Raw genomic sequence first — 20,749 nt, forward strand, 5'->3', positions numbered from 1 at the left:
CCCCGCCCCCGAACCCGCCTACCTCGGCCTGGTCCAGCCTCTCCCCTTCGCCTCCGCTTCCTCTTCAAGTAGGTCCGCAGCTCCGGCCGCCCGGATTAGTCCATGGCCCCGCCCACAGAGCCAGCCCCACCCTCCTGTCCGTGTTCGCGCTCTCCCTTTCCCAGAACCGCTGAGCTGCTGCCCAGTTAGGGCTGGAGCCTGGGGTCGAGGAAGGGTCGCCGGGGTTTGTCCTCCCGGACGCCTGGACTAGACGGGCGTGGGAAGAGAAAAAGACACAACAGGTCTGGAAGCTCTGTATGTGCAGACATGGACAGCGCGGGAATGGGCAGGATCTCTTTTCTCTGCTGGCATCTCTATTCAGGTGGCATTCCCCTCGGTGACTGGTCTGGAGAGGGGCGCTGCACGGGATGTCAAGTTCCAATGTTTGAAAATGAGGAAAGTCAAATCATTTAAATTTCTTCCTATCTCCACTTCCATTTAAGCTGCTCCTACTGGGGAGAAAAACCTCTATGTATCTCTAGAAACAAATTGCCTTTGTTTTTAAATCGCGTGCCCACATTGCACCTTGCAAATACTTCTACGAAGTAACTCTTCGAGTGCTTAGTCACTTATGTCCTTGTATCGTCACGCCAGCTCTGTGAAGTAAGTAGTACCCAGTAAACCGACGATGACCAGGCCACCGTGATAAATTGAGATTAACTTGTCTTCATCGTGTTTGCTCATTGCTGTGCCCTCCCCGCCTGGCTCAAGGACTGCACGCACACTACGCACTACATAAGAGGTCAGAAGTGGTTTTTTTTTTTCCTTCAGAAGTGGGTTTTGAAGTTGAATTATCATCACAAGGAGCAGTTGACCTCAGAGTCTTTCTCTGAGTAGTTCCCTCTTTGCATGCGTCCTCATGAACTGCAACCTGCCAGGTTCCTCTGTCCATGGAATTATCTAGGCAAGAATACTGGAGTGGGTTGCCATTTCCTCCTCCAGGGGATTCTCCCAACCCAGGAATCAACCTGTTGTCTCCTGTGCTCCTACATAGGCAGGCAGATTCTTTACCACTGGACCCTCTGGGAAGCCAGTTCCCTGTTTACTGCCCTTTGGAGATCCTCCTGAAACAAAGTAGTCAGGTCTTGAACGAATGTTCAAGAACGCAAGCAAGAGGATGAAGTGGGCACTGGAAGTTTTCACAGAACAGGCTCTTGCTTGACCTGTCAGTCTTGGATTTTCAAAGGAGGACTCTTTAGTCTCCTTCACTGAGTCTTCTACACAGTCTACTAGACTCTCGCAAACATTTACACTGATGTGGGAATTCCCAGAGAAAGCACTTTAGGCCTCTACAGATGGCTGAAGCTGAGGATGCCTCTTTGAAGACAAAGGAGGGTATGTGTGTCCTTTGCACTATGGTCCACACATCCTGCAATCTGGCAGGTGAAGCAGTTTATTCCAACTCAAATACAGAGTAGCTGCAGGAGAAAGAGGCCCGTGTGGGTTTCTAATTTTAAAAAAGAAGAAGAAGGAGTCCTGGGCCTAGAAATTAAACTATAAATTATAAGTTGTAGCCAGAGTCTCATGTAAATTGGAAACTTTTTTTCAAAATTAAGAATTTCAAGATAGCCATAGTCTGGTAAGGAGCCTCTCTAAGCTTGAGGCCCTGTGTAGGTCACATTCCCATAAAGCCAGTTATAGTTTGGGAACTTAAAATGTAGCCAAATGACTGGACCAAGATATCTCTTCAAAATGACAAACTTTTTTTTAAAAAAGAATAGTGTTTCATTCTTTTCTTACAGATTGAACTTACTACTAAAAAGACAGGACCATTTTTAACAACATATTTGAATTGGATGTCTGCTTGTAGCTCTCCAGAAATAAAAGTACAATCCAGTAGTTAAAGTCAGAGGAGACCTCAGTAATCATCTGCCAAGTCACTTATTTTATAGATAAGAGATAGTTAAGTGTCTTGCCTGCTATCTCATTGCTAGTGTGAGCCAGAATTGGAACCTAAGGCTCTAAAATTTTCCTTCTCAGACTTTTCCATAACACTTAGCTGCTTGACTAAGTGTTTTACTATAGACATTTTACTGTCACGGAACTTCATGTACATGTATTTGCACATCTTGTTAATGGAGAGAGGGAGAGAGGGAAGATGGGAGGAAGGAAAGAAATGAAGCACTTATTTTCCAGGTATTTAACTCTATAGATTTGTTGACCCAATTTAAAAAGCCCCACATACGCATTATCTAAAAGTCATTCAGTTCACTTCAGTTCAGTTCAGTCACTCAGTCATGTCCGACTCTTTGCGACCCCATGAACCACAGCACGCCAGGCCTCCCTGTCCATCACCAACTCCCGGAGTCCACCCAAACCCATGTCCATCGAGTCAGTGATGCTAACCAACCATCTCATCCTCTGTCGTCCCCTTCTCCTCCTGCCCTCAATCTTTCCCAACATCAGGGTCTTTTCAAATGAGTCAGCTCTTTGCATCAGGTGGCCAAAGTACCAGAGTTTCAGCTCCAACATCAGTCCTTCCAATGAACACCCAGGACTGATCTCCTGCTGTTTTATTTTAAATGTGAAGACATCAATGTGATCAAAGTTCTCATTCATATTAGGAAGGGTTTGCCGTATTTCTTCTGAGGAAATAAAAATTTAACATCCCAAGACTAAATAATTTTCCCTTTTTTTTTCAGAAATAAAATTAAAGAATCATAGGTAGAGATAGTTGTAATACTAGCTCTCCTTTACTCATCTCTTAGATGATAATAACATATAACTTAGATGATAAATAACTTAAAAATTAAGTTATTTATGGGAATGTGTTATAACTAAGAGCTTCTAGGAAGCAAATTTACAAACATGCAATTTTCCATCCTTTCTGGTTTTTGTTGAATTTTGTGAGCTTTTTTTCCAGTTTCTCTATACGAATTCAGTTAATAATTCTACTGAATAGAAACCTTTCCTGTTTTCCTCTGTGCTAGAAGGTGGCAATTTTCATCACCATCATTTAAATGCATAAGATTCAGTTGGCTGGTATTTACTTTAATGTTGAAATTACTTCCACAGAAGGTCTCTGTAGAATTTCTTCTTTCTGTGATTTAGATGTAGTCATCTTTTGTTTTGAGAGATTATATCCAGGAGAGAAGCCTACCGTACTTTGAAGAATATATTTGCAGGGGGTATCAAATGATGTTTTATAAAATCTAAGGTTATTGTGATTTGACAACAAAATGTGTACTGTGTTCCTTGTATTGGGCTGAGGGGAGGAGGTTGGAGGGGAGAGTATTGCAGGTAAATTAATGGATCCTAACCTGGCTTATCAGAGAAGGCAATGGCACCCCACTCCAATACTCTTGCCTGGAATCCCATGGACGGAGGAGCCTGGTGGGCTGCAGTCCATGGGGTCGCGTAGAGTCGGACACGACCGAGCGACTTCACTTTCACTTTTCACTTTCATGCATTGGAGAAGGAAATGGCAACCCACTCCAGTGTTCTTGCCTGGAGAATCCCAGGGACAGGGGAGCCTGGTGGGCTGCTGTCTATGACGTCGCACAGAGTCGGACATGGCTGAAGTGACTTAGCAGCAGCAGCAGCAACCTGGCTTATAGAAGCTTTTAAAATGTACCTGGGAGAAAGGAAACAATTGCATTGTGAGATGGAAGTGGTCAAAGACACAGGGATCAGGATAAAGCCATGCCAGAGACTCACTCTGTGACTTTCAGCATATCTTTGGTCAGTCTTCTTACCCAGACAGTTCAGGCAGGAGATAGGATGATTTCTAAAAGTTCCCATCCAACTCTAAGATTCTATACCATAATGAGTAATCAAATGATAGGGCATATGGTGCCGAAGTTGGGCTAGACTATAGGGTTTCTCAACATTATCAATATTTGTGGACTGGATAATTCTTCGGAGGCTGTTCTGCGCATTGTGTAACATTCAGCAGCCTCGTTGCATGTGTTCGTGCCAGGTCACTTCAGTTGTGCCAAGCTCTTTGTGACCCTATGGTCTGTAGTCCATCAGGCTCCTCTGTCCAAGGAATTCTCCAGGCAAGAGTACTGGAGTGGGTTGCCATGCCCTCCTCCAGGGGACCATCTGGATCCAGGGATTGAACCCGTGCCCCTTTACGTCTCTTGCATTGGCAGTCAGGTTCTTCAGCACTAGTGCCACCTGGGAAGCCCAGCAGCCTCTTTGCCCTCTACTAATTAATTCCCTTCACTGGTTGAGAAAAGCCAAAAACATCTCCAGATGTTACCAGGTGTCATCTGGCAGCAAAATTGTCCCTGATTGAGAACCTCCGGGCTGTTGTTGTTCAGTCACCAAGTTGTGTCTGACTCTGCGACTGCGTGAACTGCAGCACACCAGGCTTCCCTGGCCTTCATTATTTCCTGGAGTTTGCTCAAACTCATGTCCATTGAGTCAGTGATGCCATCCAACCATCTTGTCTTCTGTCCTCCCCTTCTGTTCCTGCCCTCAATCTTTCCCAGCTTCAGGGTCTTTTCCAATGAGTCGGCACTCCACATCAGGTGGCCAGAGTATATTAGAGCTTCAGCTTCAGCATCAATCCTTCCAATGAATATTCAGGGTTGATTTCCTTTAGGATTGACTGGTTTAATCTCCTTGCTGTCCAAGGGACTCTCAAGAGTCTTCTCCAGCACCACAGTTCAAAAGCATCCATTCTTCACCACTCAGCCTTCTTTATGGTTCAACTTTCACATCCGTACATAACTACTGGAAAAACCATAGCTTTGACTATATGGACCTTTGTCAGCAAAGCTAGGTTTGTCATAGGTTTTCTCCCAGGGAGCAAGTGTTTTTTAATTTCATGTCTGCAATCACCATCCCCAGTGATTTTAGAACCCAAGAAAATAAAACCTTCACTGTTTCCATTTTTTTCCCCATCTATTTGCCATGAAGTGATGGGACCAGATGCCATGATCTTTGTTTTTTGAATATTGAGTTTTAAGCCAGCTTTTTCACTCTCATCTTTCACCCTCAGCAAGAGGCTCATTAGTTCCTCTTCACTTTCTACTATTAGAGTGGTATCATCTACATATCTGAGGCTGCTGATAATTCTCCTGGCAATCTTGATTCCAACTTCTGATTCATCCAGCCCAGAATGATGTACTCTGCATAAGTTTAAAAAAGCAAAGTGACAATATACAGCCTTAACATACTTCTTTCCCAATTTTGAACCAGCCTAGTGTTCCATGCCCAGTTCTAATTGTTGCTTCTTGACCTGCATACAGATTTCTCAGGAGGCTGGTAAGGTTGTCTGGCATTCCCATCTCTTTAAGAATTTTCCACAGTTTGTTGTGATCCACACAGTCAAAGGCTTTAGCATAGTCAATGAAGCAGAAGTAGATGGTGTTTGTTTTTTTTTTAATTCCCTTGCTTTTTCTATGATCCAGCTGATATTGGCTATTTGATCTTGGTTCCTCTGCTTTTTCTAAATCCAGCTTGTACATCTGGAAGTTCTCAGTTCATGTACTGGTGAAGCTTAGCTTAGCATTACCTTGCTAACATGTGAAATGGTGCAGCTGTACCGTAGTTTGAACATTCTTTGACATGCATTACCAAGTGTCACCTGGGGGCAAAATTGCCCCTGGTTGAGAACCTCTGGGCTATAGAAATTCCAAAACCAAAAGGATTGCAGCAAAGGCTCTGAGCAAGGCTCCATGAAGAAGGTGCAATTTGGGCTAAATTGAGGGAAGTCCAGGGATTAGTGGGGGAAGTGTGTGAGGACATGGACAGTAACAGGCTAAGCATGGCGTAGGCTCCACAATGCCGAGTATGCAGGAGGGGAAAAGGGAGGGGAGAATGGATCAGCAATGGCTGTGGGTCAGAGCTGAGCACAGTGGTCAATAAAGGAGAACTGAATGCTATAGAGGCTAGAAGCTGTCATAAATTAGACCAAAACAGATTGTTTTAGGGATGCTGAGATGAATTTCAGTTGTTCAATTCGTTATATTTTTTATCATAAGTCAGGAACCTGCAAATATAGAGAAGTCCCAGTTTTGCCAATTTTTTTCAGTAGACGTCAGAGGCATCTGATTGCTTGGTTAGCAATGATGGCCACAATCTGCCTCATTTCTGACCACCAAGTCAGATTTTGTTTCATGGACACAGTCTCCTTGAAAATGTCACATAAATGACTCAGACCCTATGCTTTTAGAGCCTCAAAACCAGGGAGATATACAATGATGTGGTCTTCTCTATAAAGAACAAGGTAGAAATGTCATGATGAATCACATGGTTCCAGCTCAGTGAAACCCACAAATGCATGTTTTAGAGAACAAACTCTACAAAGTATAAGGTGTCTGTCTTAGGCAAGCTTCCTTTTGATTGTAATACACAGAAACATCAACACTAGCTGAATAAACAGTACATTTATTATAAAGGTAAAATATATATAGTTATAAAAAGGACCAGGTCTCAAGCCTTCAAGCAGAGACAGAGACAGAGAGGAAGTATATAGTTGCTAGAGGTGGAAATGAGAACAATGGGGTAGCCCACTGAGAGAGAGATTTAGAGAGAACCCACACACCCTACATTTCTTATCTACTGTTCCCAGTTCTGATTTGCTTGAAGTCATGGTGAGCAAGGCCTGAGTGCCAAGGAACCATGTGGTTCATCACTGCATTTCATGCTGTGCATGCATGTGGAAAAGTACCCTTGTACACTCTCACTGATGCTCACACACACATACATACACACATGCATGACTGTGTCCTATGTCAATCACTTGCTGAGCATCTCTTGTTTCTTCTCTCATTGGAGAAGCCTGATTTGTGCCAACCAGACTCCAACCTTACTTCTTTTTCCCTGGCATTGTGCAGAATGTGCAAGCTGCTGACACTACAGGGACCCAAGTTCTAGGGGTGAGGGGGCACAGACTGTCAGAATTTGGGCACCTACATGAGTGCAGTCAGGCTTCCCCAGTGGCTAATGGGTGAAGAATCTGCCTGCAATGCAGGAGACCTGAGGCAGGTTCAATCCCTGGGTCAGGAAGATCATCTGGAGGAGGGCATGGCAACCCACTCCAGTGTTCTTGCCTGGAGAATCCCATGGACAGAGGAGCTTGGTGGGCTAGGGCCCACAGGGTGGTAAAAACTAAGCACCTACATACATATGTGTAGTCAGGAATGCTTCCTCCTGGGACTCTGGAAATCCCATTTCCTCGTCCCCAGGACAGAGTTGTCCAGACTGCACAATAATATCAGAATAAACTAATTAGATGGAGGAGCTCTTTTTGCCAATTCTCGGAGATTCTGAGAGTAGTAAAGTTCCCCAAAGAGAACAAGACAGCTGCTTACCATATGCACTGCTGTGCATTGCTGAGGGTACAACTGGGGCTGCAACCTATGAATTTTTCATGGACCATTCTGCTCGATTGAGTGATGCTCAGCAACTGTGCCTAATGATCCAGGGACAGGAATGAAGAAAGCAGTTTAGGAGATGGATTCCAGTTTAGGAAAAGCCTGACATCTTAGAAGTTTTTCAAGGAATTTGGCAGTTTTGAGGGATAAGTTTGGGGTGACAAGATTCAGTGTAGGCTGGGTAGAACACAAAAGGACTGATGCATGGAGAGAACTTAAAGGGTCTGGTGGTGCCTAAGGTGTTCCACGTGGGCAGTGGGATGGAGGGGATGGGACAGCTGCAGGAGGGGAGGACCGTTTCTCAACATAGACCAAGACTCAGAATCCCATTTGAGCCATTCTCTGGCCAAGACCCAGGTCGATAACAGATTCTCCCCTCTTCCTTTTGGCCAAAAAATTAGTCTGCATGGCCAGTTCTTAGCAGTTGCTGCCACCAACTCTGCCCCTCTGTGGGGGTGACCTTCTCACCCCATCCTGGGCTCAGGGTGGACCACCACAGCCCAGACAGCCTCTGTGATGCTCAGGAAGACAGCCTGTGAGCTTTTCTACATCAAGAGCTTTAGTGAAATGACTGCACAGAACCAGAAAAAAAGATTTTTTTTAAAAATGAGGAACATGAGGAGATCATGTGGATTCGTTACCATCTGAGCCACCAGGGAAGCCCATGAATACTGGAGTGGGTAGCCTTTCCCTTCTCCAGGGTATCTTCCCGACCCAGGAATTGAATTGGGGTCTCCTGCATTGCAGGCATATTTTTTACCAACTGAGCTATCAGGGAAGCCTCACAAAGATTACAGAATCTTATAAAAGAGGGCTTGCATAGTTTAAACCAGATTGTAACTATATGATGTATGTGAATTAGCTTCATGATTATTTCTAACTAGACAAAATAACATTTCTACTAATAGAATTAAAATGCAAGCTTCATATGTAGTTTAACATTTGGTGAGATTAATTTCAGTAATATATATCATTTAACCTAATGGATCCAAAATATTATCATTTTAGCATGTACTCAAAAATTTTAAATGACTAATGAGATGTTCAACATTCTTTTCACTAAACTATGATTTCAGAATCTGGCAAATATTTTTCCATTTAAAACACATCTCAGGGGCTTCTCTGATGTTACAATGGATAGGAATCCACCTGCCAGTGCAGGGGACACAGGTTTGATCCCTGATCACAGAAGACCCTACATGCTGCAGAGCAACAAAGCCCATGCTACAGTTCCTGAGCCCACGTGCTGCAGCCACTGAAGCCTGGGCACCTAGAGCCTGTGCTTCACAACAGGAGAACCCACCGCAATGAGAGGCCCAAGCACCACAACTAGAGAGTAGCCCCTGCTGGCCACAACTAGAGAAAGCCCTTGCACAACAACAAAGGCCCAGTGCAACCAAAAATACTTTTAAAATTAATTAACTAATTTAAAAAATAAAGCACATCTCAGTTCAAGTGCTTCACAGCCACATGAGACCATTAGTACCATGTAAATCTGGGCTAGAAACCCTTAAGTCCTTTCTGAGTTGTTTAGTCGCTAAGTCATGTCTGACTCTTTGCAACCCTGTGAACTGTAGCCCACCGGGCTCCTCTGTCCATGTGATTCTCTAGGCAAGAATACTGGAGTGGGTTGCCATTTCCTTCTCCAGGAAGTCCTTTTTGAGGCGGTGACTGAACAGCTGCTGGACTTCTCCCGTGTTTTAGTCCTGAGGGTCATGCTTATCAAGATTCCTCCATTCTTAAGAGCAGATGCATTTCAGTGTGTGAACCTTTGACAGCTCATTTTGCATCAGAGTTAAAGGCTGCAGCAATTCCATTTCCATTGGTGAAGGGCCGAGACATGCCTTCTTAGCAAGAGAGTCCAGAATGCCAGAGAGAACAGCCTGCTTGGTCATGCATGCTGGTTCAACTGTTTATTTTGATCACAATCCCATGCATGGTCTTGTATATCTTTGTGCTGAAGGCAGACGGAGCTATTATGGCCCCTGCATGAATAATATATTGTTTTCAAATATGTTTCGCCATTCCTCTCTCAGCCATAAATACCTTCATTGCTAACGTGCTGTTCAAAATCGCCATAATCAGAAGAGGGCCATTTTATATCCTCTGTTCACATGATCTGAGCAGTATTTTTGCATGACTTTAGGGAATAAACAAGGGGGGACATTTTAAAAACAGAATAAGCTTAACGGCTTTTTCACTTATTTTTTTAACCACATTAGTATACTATGGGGTGATATGCACTAACTTTTGGTAGAAAGGGGGGCCTATTTTGTAACCGAAAGAAAGTGGAAAATGTTTCTGTAACATTTTTACTTTCTTTCAAGCTTTCAAATGACTCAAAAGAAATATGGAATAATAAAATTAAAAACTTGAAGGCTGCCAAAAAATATCCTCCATTCTTGTTGTACACCCTATAACTTACATAATATTGTACATCAACTATACACTTCAGTAAAAAAAAAAAAAATTTAAGACTCCTCCTTCCTTCTGGCTTCCATTCTCTGCTTCCCATAGTGCTCCTGTGTCCGCTCTGTCTGCAGATACAGTGAAGAAGCAACAGTGCAAACTAACGTTGTTTCAGGTATGGTATGGACTAAATAGAGCTTCACACTTCTGACTGGCGCCCAGCCTCACCTATGACTCTTTTACCAGAAACCAACCTGGATGAAAGGGAGTCTGAAGCCAGTTGACATCTCTTCCCCTCCCATTACCCCACCCTCCACTCCACTCCCCACCATCAGACTTAACAAGGAAATTTCATTGCTGAGATTCTAACTCTTGGATAATTTCAGGATTAATAAAGACGTAACTTTATTGAATCTCAATGCTGAGATTCAGTGCTAAGATTCTTCTCTTCTGTGAGGACACACTGAGATGGAGGAACTTGGTGGCCAGTTCCATCTACTGCAAAGCAATTACACAAGTTATTTTCTTGGTTTGTCTTTTTCTTGCTGAAGAAGCAGGACAGTTCTGTTTGACTTTGGAAAGGCACAGCTAAGTCCAGAACTGCTTCTCCCTAAAAGGCTTGATTCTAAGGGTTTCATCCTCCTTTTGTTTTCCTGGTGGTTCCAAGTCCTGCAATGGCCTCTGAACAGCCTGTCTCCAGCATGTTCTGGTCCACTTGATCCCCAATCACTGCCCCGGTGCTCATTCTAAAACCCCACTGATAGCGGACTTTCCTCTGCTCAACTCCCTTCTAGGGTCCAGCCCTTCGTTACCTACAGGGTCACATTTATACAGGATCACGTTCACATAGGGTTACGTTCAACTCTTTAACCTGCTGTAACCTCAGTGTCTCCCCTCGTATCCAGGCAGGCCGGATCCAGCTTCTCCCTCTCAGTCAAAGGCCCCTTACCTCTAATATATTTGGCTTGAAGAAGGGTGGACTCGTGGCCATCCTAACTCAGTCCACATTGCCAGCTGCTTATTCATGTTCACCTGGCTCTTAACAGCTCTCTCTGCAAGTCTGGGATGACTGCTCTGGCCACTAGGAAAGGCTTCCACGCTCTCGGTTGACCCTCTCCAAACATGTATGCTGCCCATTCCTGCCCCTGCCTCCACCCTCAACATACTAACACAGAAGGGTTTTGTGTTACAGGCTTTTCCTAAAGGTTTGGCCAGTATTGTCTGTGGACCCAGCACAGAGGGAACAGGAAATGAGGTGGTTCTCTGGATCCCCTCAGCCATCATGGCCATGGAAAATTCCTCCCTGGAAGTCCATCCACACTACCTGGGTCCCCACTCACCTCTTTGCTTTTAGAGTTAGAGCAAAGATTCCTATCTCTCCTCTCCTAGACTTCCAGGGCTTTCAACACACTCCACTTGCCAGCTCTTCTCCCCCAGAAAGCACTAACAATTCTCATTACTTTATTATCATGCAGAGGACCAGGTGATCCTATTTCACATTGCAAGGTTTCTAACCTGGAATCCATGGGCTCCTTAGGAGACTGTAAATAGACTTCAGGAGGGGTTGTGGATTTGCATGGGGAGAAAGTTACATCTTCATTGTTTTCAACAATCTTGAAATAAAATTTTGCATTTAGTTCAGTGATAAGTGTAGCAACAAACCACAGAACCTGAGACACTGACACCAATTGAACCACAGATATTTCATATTATCTTATGTTTGAGCAGGTATCTCAAATACTGCTTATACCCATTATTATTTGGAAATTACTTTGAAATTATAAATTACTTGTTAAAAGCAAAAAAGCTGATTTAATGTGGAAAGTGGCATACATATTGGTATCTCAGTTTTTTTATTTTTATTTTTAGTTAATTTATTTTTTAAGTTTTTTAAAGGCTTTTTGGCCACACCATGTGGCATGGGGGATCTTAGTTCCCCAACCAAGGACTGACCCTGAGGGAAGAGAGTCTATGCTAGTATGAGAGGCAGAATAATGGCCTGCCGAGGATGTCCATGTTCTAATCCTTGGGACCTATGAATATGTTAGGTTTGTGGTGAAGAGGAGTTAAATTTGCAAATGAACTTAAGGCAGCTAATCAACTGACTTCAAAATAGGGAGATTATCCTGGATTGCCTGGGTAGGTAATCCTTAGAAAAGATTTTAACGTGGAAAAGGAAGTCTAAACAATAAAATAAGGGTATGTGACTATGGAAGAAAAACACAGAGAGATGCAATGTTGCTGGCATCGAAGAGAGAAGGAAGCCATGAGCCACAGAATGTGGGAAGCCTCTACAAGCTAGAAATAGCACAGAATCAGATGCTCTCCTGGAGCCTCCGGAAGGAAACAAAGCCCAGAAACCTATTTCCATTGTCTACCCTACTAAACTGTAAGGTAATAAATTTGTGTTGTGTAAGTTGCCATATTTGTTGTGACTTGTTACCTCAGCAACGGGAAACTAGTATAGCTAGGTCACTCAGCTTCCATACAATGGCTCTTGGAGGGTTAGTGGAGAGAAGTGAGACTGTAAATCTCTTGAATCCACCCTCATGGGTTTTACTTTGGAAATAATGACTGGGTGTATTAGCATGAATCAAGAGCTACAACATTTGAACAACACCAATATGATGCTGAAGGTTTAGCAAAGGATCATTGAGTCCTGGGAAAGCATTTACAACATTCAGAGCATCCACTCACTCTCAATACTGGTGCAAGGACCAAAATAATGATACAGGTGCATTGATCAAACCATTCTTTCCCCCATTTTCTCTCTCAACTGGGGAAATCAAAGTAGGGCAGTCTCCATACTGTGTCATTCAATCATTAGAAATATGACATAAGGCTGCAAATGCTAAAGTTGGTTATATTTGTCATTGCAGTCTGGCATTGAATAGAGTGCCACGTAAATGGTTACATTTAACACTCAGTAAATGTGTTGACATAGTGTCTTAGACTGTCTTTGTGATATGAATTAATTCAGCAGTTCTGTGATAAGCCATGGCAATTTAAATGACCATATAAGCCAAGATCATTATGCCAAGTTCCAGGGAAATCAAGAATGAATGATGAATGATGCTTTTTCCTCTAATGAACCTCATCATAATTTTTGAGCTGGAATCCTAATTAAAAGATCAGTTCCAATATTTGTAACACCTGCATTTTCCTAACTAAAGCTTCACATTTAAAATTAACATTTGGAAACAGTGCAATTTGGTTTTTTTATTCCCTCTCTTGGAGTTGAGGACTGCCAGTAGTGAGAATCAGTCTGGTCATAGGCATGAAGAAGCAAAATAGTAGATTGAAATTTCACCTTGAAAAAGCTTTTCCTACATCCTTCTTAAGCAGTTGGCAGTCAAATGTGGGGAGGAGGGGGGAATATTGAAATGTTGTCTTAGATGCAAAATCAAAATGAAGTCCCCAATATCTTTGCTAAGTGTTGGTTCCAGCCCCTCACCTCCACCTGTGGTTAACATAATCCAAGGATGCTCAAGTTCCTTATATAAATGGTGCGGTATTTACATATAACCTACATACATCCTCCCTTATATCAATATTTTGAATCATCTCTTGATTACTTAAAATACCTAATACAATGTAAATGCTATGCAAATAGTTGTGAGTGTGACAAATTTAAGTTTTACTTTTTGGAAATTTCTGGTATGTTTACTAATATTTTTGACTGCAGGTTGGTTGAATTCACGGATACAGAATCTGTGCATATACAGGGCTGACTGTACTCTGAAATGCAACAAACATCTCCACAGGGGGATTAACATAAACATTTTACTTTATTTGATCATCAAATAACCAAAAGTGGCTAGGCAAGGTCTCAGTTGATGGAAGGGTCCTTTACCTAGTCTACCAAACACTGTAAGTAGCCTAACATGGATGGATCATGGCATCCACCATGGATTTGGACAACATTGCAAAATGGATGGACTTTTCTTTTAGTACCTTCACACACTGTATAATTCACTCTCTTCCAATTCTTCCCCTACTCAATAGGTGTCCCCAAGCCTACAATTATGCCTTACACATTCTTCAGCTTGAAAGCCAATGTACTGGCCTCTGCCAGACAACATATAAGTCACTGACAATCAGTCCTCTCAAAAAGTAGTTTTAGTTTTCCCTGGGAATATAGTTTTTATTTCAGCTTCTTGCTAATGTTCTCAATTGACTACTTTTTCACATCCACCAGATAATTACAAAATGCTCATGTATGTGATACAGTCATTGAAAAGAAAAGGTTGAGCAAAATTATATAAAGTTTGACATATTATAATAGCTAATATAACATGGCCGTATAGTCAAAGCTATGACTTTTCCAGTAGTCGTGTATAGATGTGAGAGCTGGACAATAAAGAAAGCTGAGCACCAAAGAATTGATGCTTTTGAACTGCGGTGTTGGAGAAGACTCTTGAGAGTCCCTTGGACTGCAAAGAGATCAAACCAGTCCATCCTAAAGGAAATCAGTTCTGAATATTCATTGGAAGGACTGATGCTGAAGCTGAAACCCCAATACTTTGGCCACCTGATGCAAAGAACTGACTCATTTGAAAAGACCCTGATGCTGGGAAAGATTGAAGGCAGGAGGAGAAAGGGATGACAGAGGATAAGAATGGTTGGATGGCATCACCGACTCAATGGACATGAGTTTGAGTAAGCTCTGGGAGTTGTTGATGGACAGGGAGGCCTGGCGTGCTACATAGAGTGCATGGGGTTGCACAGAGTCAGACACAACTGAGCTACTGAACTGAACTGAATATAACATGTAATATAGTTGTCATCAAAATGCTTTTAATGCCACCAACCTTTCAATTTAATGTTGAAACAGAAAAGCAATTCACCAATGACATGCTTTTTGCTTTGGATTTTATTTCTCTATCTGCCCTAAACCTTAAATACTTGTACTTCTAAAAAAAAAAAAAACAAACTTTTTTTTCTCTAGCAACTAAATGTGAAAGAAAAGTGAAAGTGTTAGTCACTCAGTTGTGTTCAAATCTTTGCAACCCCATAGATTGTAGCTTGCCAGTCTCCTCTGTTCATGGGATTTTTCCAGGCAAGAATAATGGAGTGGAAATTGCCATTTCCTTTTCTAGGGGGTCTTTCTGACCCAGAGATCAAACCCAGGTCTCCCACATTGCAGGCAGACTCTCTACTCTCTGAGCCATCAGGAAAGCCCTAGCAACTAAATAGTTTCTGTAAAATGCTTACATATGTACATATTTCATTTGTCTTTATATATATCATTATATATGTATGTGCATAGTATAAATACATATAAAATAAACATTATGTGAAATTAAGATGCATTTATAAAATTGCTAAAATTTCAACCAGGTTGATTTCATCTGCAAAATGATAGGGAAGAACTGTCTGAGCATTGAGAAAGGGCTTGAAATTACTTGTGATTTCAAAATTACTTGTGAAAAGTTAATAGTTTAATTTTAAAATCATCAAAATTAAGAAAATGATTTTTTAAATGACTTGATCATTTTCACCGAAGAAAGGTGAGGTTTTGAACTGACTGACTTTTTTATGCCATGACATTTCAGTTTCTCCATGTTTCGAGTGATTTCCTCCTTGCCATCTGCACATGGTCTGTGTGTGTGTGTTTTAGTTGCTCAGTTGTGTCTGACTCTTTGTGACCCCATAGGCTATATCCTGCCAGGCTCCTCTGTCCATGGAATTCTCCAAGCAAGAATACTGGAGTGGGTAACCATGCCCTTCTCTAAGGGATCTTCCTGACCCAGGGATTAAACCAGGGTCTCCTATATTGCAGGCAGATTCTTTACCATCTAAACCACCCAGGAAGCCTGCATATGGCCTAGGGGTGTTGTAATTTGCTTTATTATCACTTTCATCAACTTCACCAGCCCACACACTTGTCTTCTAAATAACATTTATTAGATCTTTGATGGGTAACAAGAATAAACACAGGCTGAAGACAGATCCTAGACTTTAAGATTGCCATCAAAATGCTTTTAACTCTACCAACCTTTCAGTTTACCCTTGAAACAGAAAAACAATTCACCAATGACTTGCTTTTTGCCTTGGATTTTATTTATCTATCTGCCCTAAACACCAAATAATTTGTATTTTTAAAACAAATTTTTCTTCTCTAGCACCTAAGTAGTTTACACTCACTGGGAGGAATATGAAAAAACTAAAAAAATCAACATAAGCTAATTGTTAAGAAATACCATGTTGAGTACACTTGGGTATCTCATTGTATTGTGGGTTGTTTTTTTTTTTTTAACTAATATCATTAGCATTTTCTCATATCATTAAAAAGTCTCTGAAAACATGATTTTGGTGACTGTAGACCATTAACTATTCTCTTGCCAAGAACATCTATGTTAATTTCTGTAATAATAGCATGAGAAACAGTTTTGTTCATTAACCATTAGATGCATATCTACCTTTTAAAGGATGCATTTCCAGAAGTGATTGTAAGGATTCTTAGTATTTCTTTAGGAATAAAGGAAAACCCATTTCATCCAGACTTATATGAGGATGCTTCATAGTTCTTTTCACTGAATAGACCTTCTAAGGTAGCACTGTCCAAAAAACCTTTTGATGGTGAACAAAAATATTCCATATCTGTGCTGTCTAATATGCTCACCACTGGCCACATGTGGCTACTGAACATACGTGGCCAGCGAGAACAAAGACCTGAATGTTAAATTTTATTTTAATTAATTTAAATCAATTTTATTAAAAAATTTTTATTGACATATAGTTGATTCACAATGTTGTGTTCATTTCTGCTGTATAGCAAAGTGAGTCAGTTATACATATATATATATATATATTCTTTTTCATATTCTTTCCCATTATTGTTTATCACAGGATATTGCCTATAGTTCCCTGTGCGGTACAGTAGGATCTTGTTGTTTATTCATTCTATAGATAATAGTTTACATCTGCTAATTCCAAACTCCCAACCCCTCCCACCCCATTCCCCCTTAAGTCAATTTTACTAACTACATGTGATTAGTAGCAACCATAAGAGATGGCATGATGAAAAAGCAGGAAAAAACTGGAGTTTAACAGATAGTATTTTTAAAAATATTTCTTGAAGTGCAAAATCCACATTTTCTCTAATCACTGGCATTTGAAACCTTAATGTTTTAGCTACAGCACCTCTCCTTTGCCCCTTAGTTAATTTAACTAAATGAGCTTTGATGAGTATATACATGATATACAAGGAAATACATGATATCCACCAAGCTAAACAACTTGTACTTTACAAAAGTTGTGTTATTTTAATTGCTACAAAGGAGCTACAGACACTTAAGAAATTCTGTTTGAGGAATATCAATTATGTTCTTCAGATTTTCAGAAGTAGTTTAAGATATAATAAAAATATGACATGATTCAGAACACCAGAGAGGTTTAAAAGACAAGTTACCACAGAGTGTTGATAAATGTTCTGTGTTCTGAAAAAGGAAGCATACAAATCAGCCTACTTTATGGTTCTTAGTTTGTATCTGAAAAAAGTTAAATGAAATTTTGGCTCATCTTTGGGAGAAAACTTACCAAGTTACACTTTTCAGGAAAAACTGCCTCTGAGCTATGATCTTACCTATTTCACACTTGTTTCAGTCCATCACCCACTCCTTCACTGTTGATTCAGCCAACATGAATCAAGTTTAAAATTGTCTTTTATGTTCCCATTTTGAATACTCTTCCTGCCTACTACCACTTTTGTCTTCAACAAGATGACTTCAACTCATTTTCCAAATTCCTATGAAGTTAGAAGTTAGTATCATTCATTACACTGCTTACTTCCTATTCAATACCTGTCTGTCTTCTCCTCTACACTAGAAACTCCTTGAGGTTGAGGACCATGACCGTGTTGCCTTCTTGTTGCCATATCAAAAGCACCAGATGAATGATGGTAGATAGATAGATAGACATAGAGACAGATACAGATTGTTTTAGAGATATAGATATATGGGTAGATACAGTCAGTGCTTCTTAAATATTTACCAAGTGCATAAGCGAATTTAACTCCTCACAACTGCCATGTAAGGAACGAATTTTCAGTCCCATTGTGGATGAAGAAAGTGAAGCTCAGAGAGTACACTTGCTCTGGGTCTCATGGCTGAGAGGTGAGAGAGGTGGAATTTTGAGTCCCAAGTCTGGAATTCTTTTCATTATATGAGAGTTGCCCTCTCATTCTTCTCTATTTCCCTAGCTGAACAGATACATGAACAATGGAAGTAATTCCAGTAAGGACAGGGTTACAATGAAAATAGCTGCCGCCATGGAATAAATAAATGCAAGAATGGAGCTGTGTCTAGGGCTAAATACTCTTCTCATTGTCCAATGAGTTATCATGCTCTCTCCAGTTTGAAAAAATAAGGCCACAGACTGCAGCTCCCCTGGTTTGTAATAAGCATCACAGTTCCATTTAACCAGCTTAAAAAGATTCACATTAAGTACTGTAGCATTGTCCTACTACAATCCCATGGATTCTGCTTTAAATAACCAAATTACGTAGTACAGTCACCCCTTGCTATCCACAGAGGATTGGTTCCTGGACCCCCCAATAGATACCAAATTCAAGGATGCTCAAGTCTCTTATACAGAATGGCACAGTATTTGCATATAACCAACACACATTCCCTCATATACTTTAAATCATCTCTAGTTTACTTAGAATACCTAATACAATGTAAATCTATGTAAATAGTTATAAATACAATGTAAATGTTATGTATATATAGTTTCTGGGCATGTGGCAAATTCAGATTTTGCTTTTTAAATCTTTCTGGAAAATTTTTTTCTAGTATTTTCAATCCATGGTTGGTTGAATTCGTGGATGCAGAACCCAAGGACTCAGAGAAGACTATAAAAACACTTATTTCACCAAATTGGAATGAAAATAGGCTTTAGATACACCCCTTTTTTGCCATTTGTTTTCAAATGTAGAAATGGGATTCAGAGAAATGAGAAGACGTGCCCAAGACACACAGCACTAGCGTGAGAACAAAGTAATAGCTTCTTTGTCTGGCGGCCCATCCGCTCTATCGGTGATCTTCAGACACCAGGCTGCTGATGGGTGCTCACCTGTGACACGTCCCGTATCCATCCAGGGACGTGAGAATGCTCTCAGTACACTAGCTTTCTGTTATAATTACCGCAATTTGTAGTTCATTATTTCTTTGTTTTCTACCTATTACACTCACTAAAATATTAGGTTCATGTGTCAAGGAGCTATAGCAGTCTACTGACAGTTCTCTCTTTCACACCTGGCAAACTCCTACCAGTGCTTCAAAATTCAGTTCAAGTTGTGTCCCCCTCAGGGAAGCTTTCCCTAATCTCACCAGCCCGAGCAAGCCCTGCCTCCATGCTCTGTCTGGGGTAACTTTCTTCTATGGTAACTGCCTCCATGCTCCGTCCATGGCAACTTCTATTTGTTGAATGAATGAGCCTTATATGCTTTTTCTCCCTTTAATTCTAAACACTTTATTCATAACATATGTTTTAGTTTGCTAAGTCTGCTGCTGCTGCTGCTGCTAAGTCGCTTCAGTCATGTCCGACTCTGTGCGACCCCATAGACGGCTCCCCCGTCCCTGGGATTCTCCAGGCAAGAACACTGGAGTGGGTTGCCATTTCCTTCTCCAGTGCATGAAAGTGAAAAGTGAAAGGAAAGTCGTTCAGTCGTGCCCAACTCTTAACAACCCCATGGACTGCAGCCTATTAGGCTCCTTCGTCCATGGGATTTTCCAGGCAAGAGTACTGGAGTGGGTTGCCATTAAATACCACAAACTTAGCTTACTATACGAAAAATATATTCTTTCATAGTTCTGAAGTCTGCAATCAAGGTGTTGGCAGGGCCATGCTTCCTCCAAGCCTCTGACAAGGATCCTTCCTGCTTCCAGCTTCTGGTAGTCCCAGACATTCCTTGGTTTGTGATAGTATTTCTCTGCTCTCTGTATGGCTGTGCTCCCTGTGTGTCTTTCTCTCCTCTTCTTCTAGGACACCAGTCAGATTGGATTAAGATCACTCTGTACTCCAGCATAACCTCATATTAACTAAGTACATTTGCAACGACTCTATTACCAAATAAGGTCACATTCTGAGGCAGTGGGAACTGAATATACCTTTTTTAGGAACACAGTTCAACCCACAACAATATATATCAAAAAATGGTTACCTTCACCACTACCTAATCCCAGAGCACTTTCATCACCTTAAAAAGAAACCCCAGGGACTTCCCTGGTAGTCCAGTGGTTAAGAATTCGCCTGCCAATGCAAGGGACGTGGGTTTGATCCCTGGTCGGAGAAGATTCCATGTGTTTTGGAGCAACTAAACCCATGCACAATTACCGAGCCCATGCTCCAGAGACAACGCTCTGCAACAAAAGAAGCCTCTGCAATGAGAAGCCCAAGCACTGCAACTGGAGAATAGCCCCCACTCACCACTACTAGAGAATGCCTGCACACAGCAACTAAAACCCAGCAGGCCAAAATGAATCAATAAAAGAAACCCCACATCCGTTAGCAGCCACTTCCATCATGAACCCTGATTATCCGCACCCGTGATGACCATGAATCTACTTTCTGTCTCTATTCACTTACCTCTTCTGGGCATTCATCTCATATCAGTGGAATCATAGAATACATGTCTGGCTTCTTTCATTGGTATAATGCTTTCATGATTCATCCATGATGTGGTATGCATCAGTACTTCATTTCTTTCTACGACAATAATATTCTATTGCATGGGTACACAGCATTTTGTTTATTCATTCTTCAGTTGATGAACATTTGTGTTGTTTCCATTTTTTAGGTAAAATGAATAATGCTGCTATATACATTCTTGTACTGTATATGTTTTGTGTGGATATTTATTTTCACTCTCTTGGGTGTGTTTTTGTATGTTTTTGTACCCTAATCATTCAGCACAGTTCAAGACTTATGGTAGATATCAACTGATTGATTGCAAGCTAAAAGCAGCC

Source organism: Capricornis sumatraensis, chromosome 7, assembly GCF_032405125.1.
Source record: "Capricornis sumatraensis isolate serow.1 chromosome 7, serow.2, whole genome shotgun sequence".
Classification (NCBI taxonomy): Eukaryota; Metazoa; Chordata; class Mammalia; order Artiodactyla; family Bovidae; genus Capricornis; species Capricornis sumatraensis.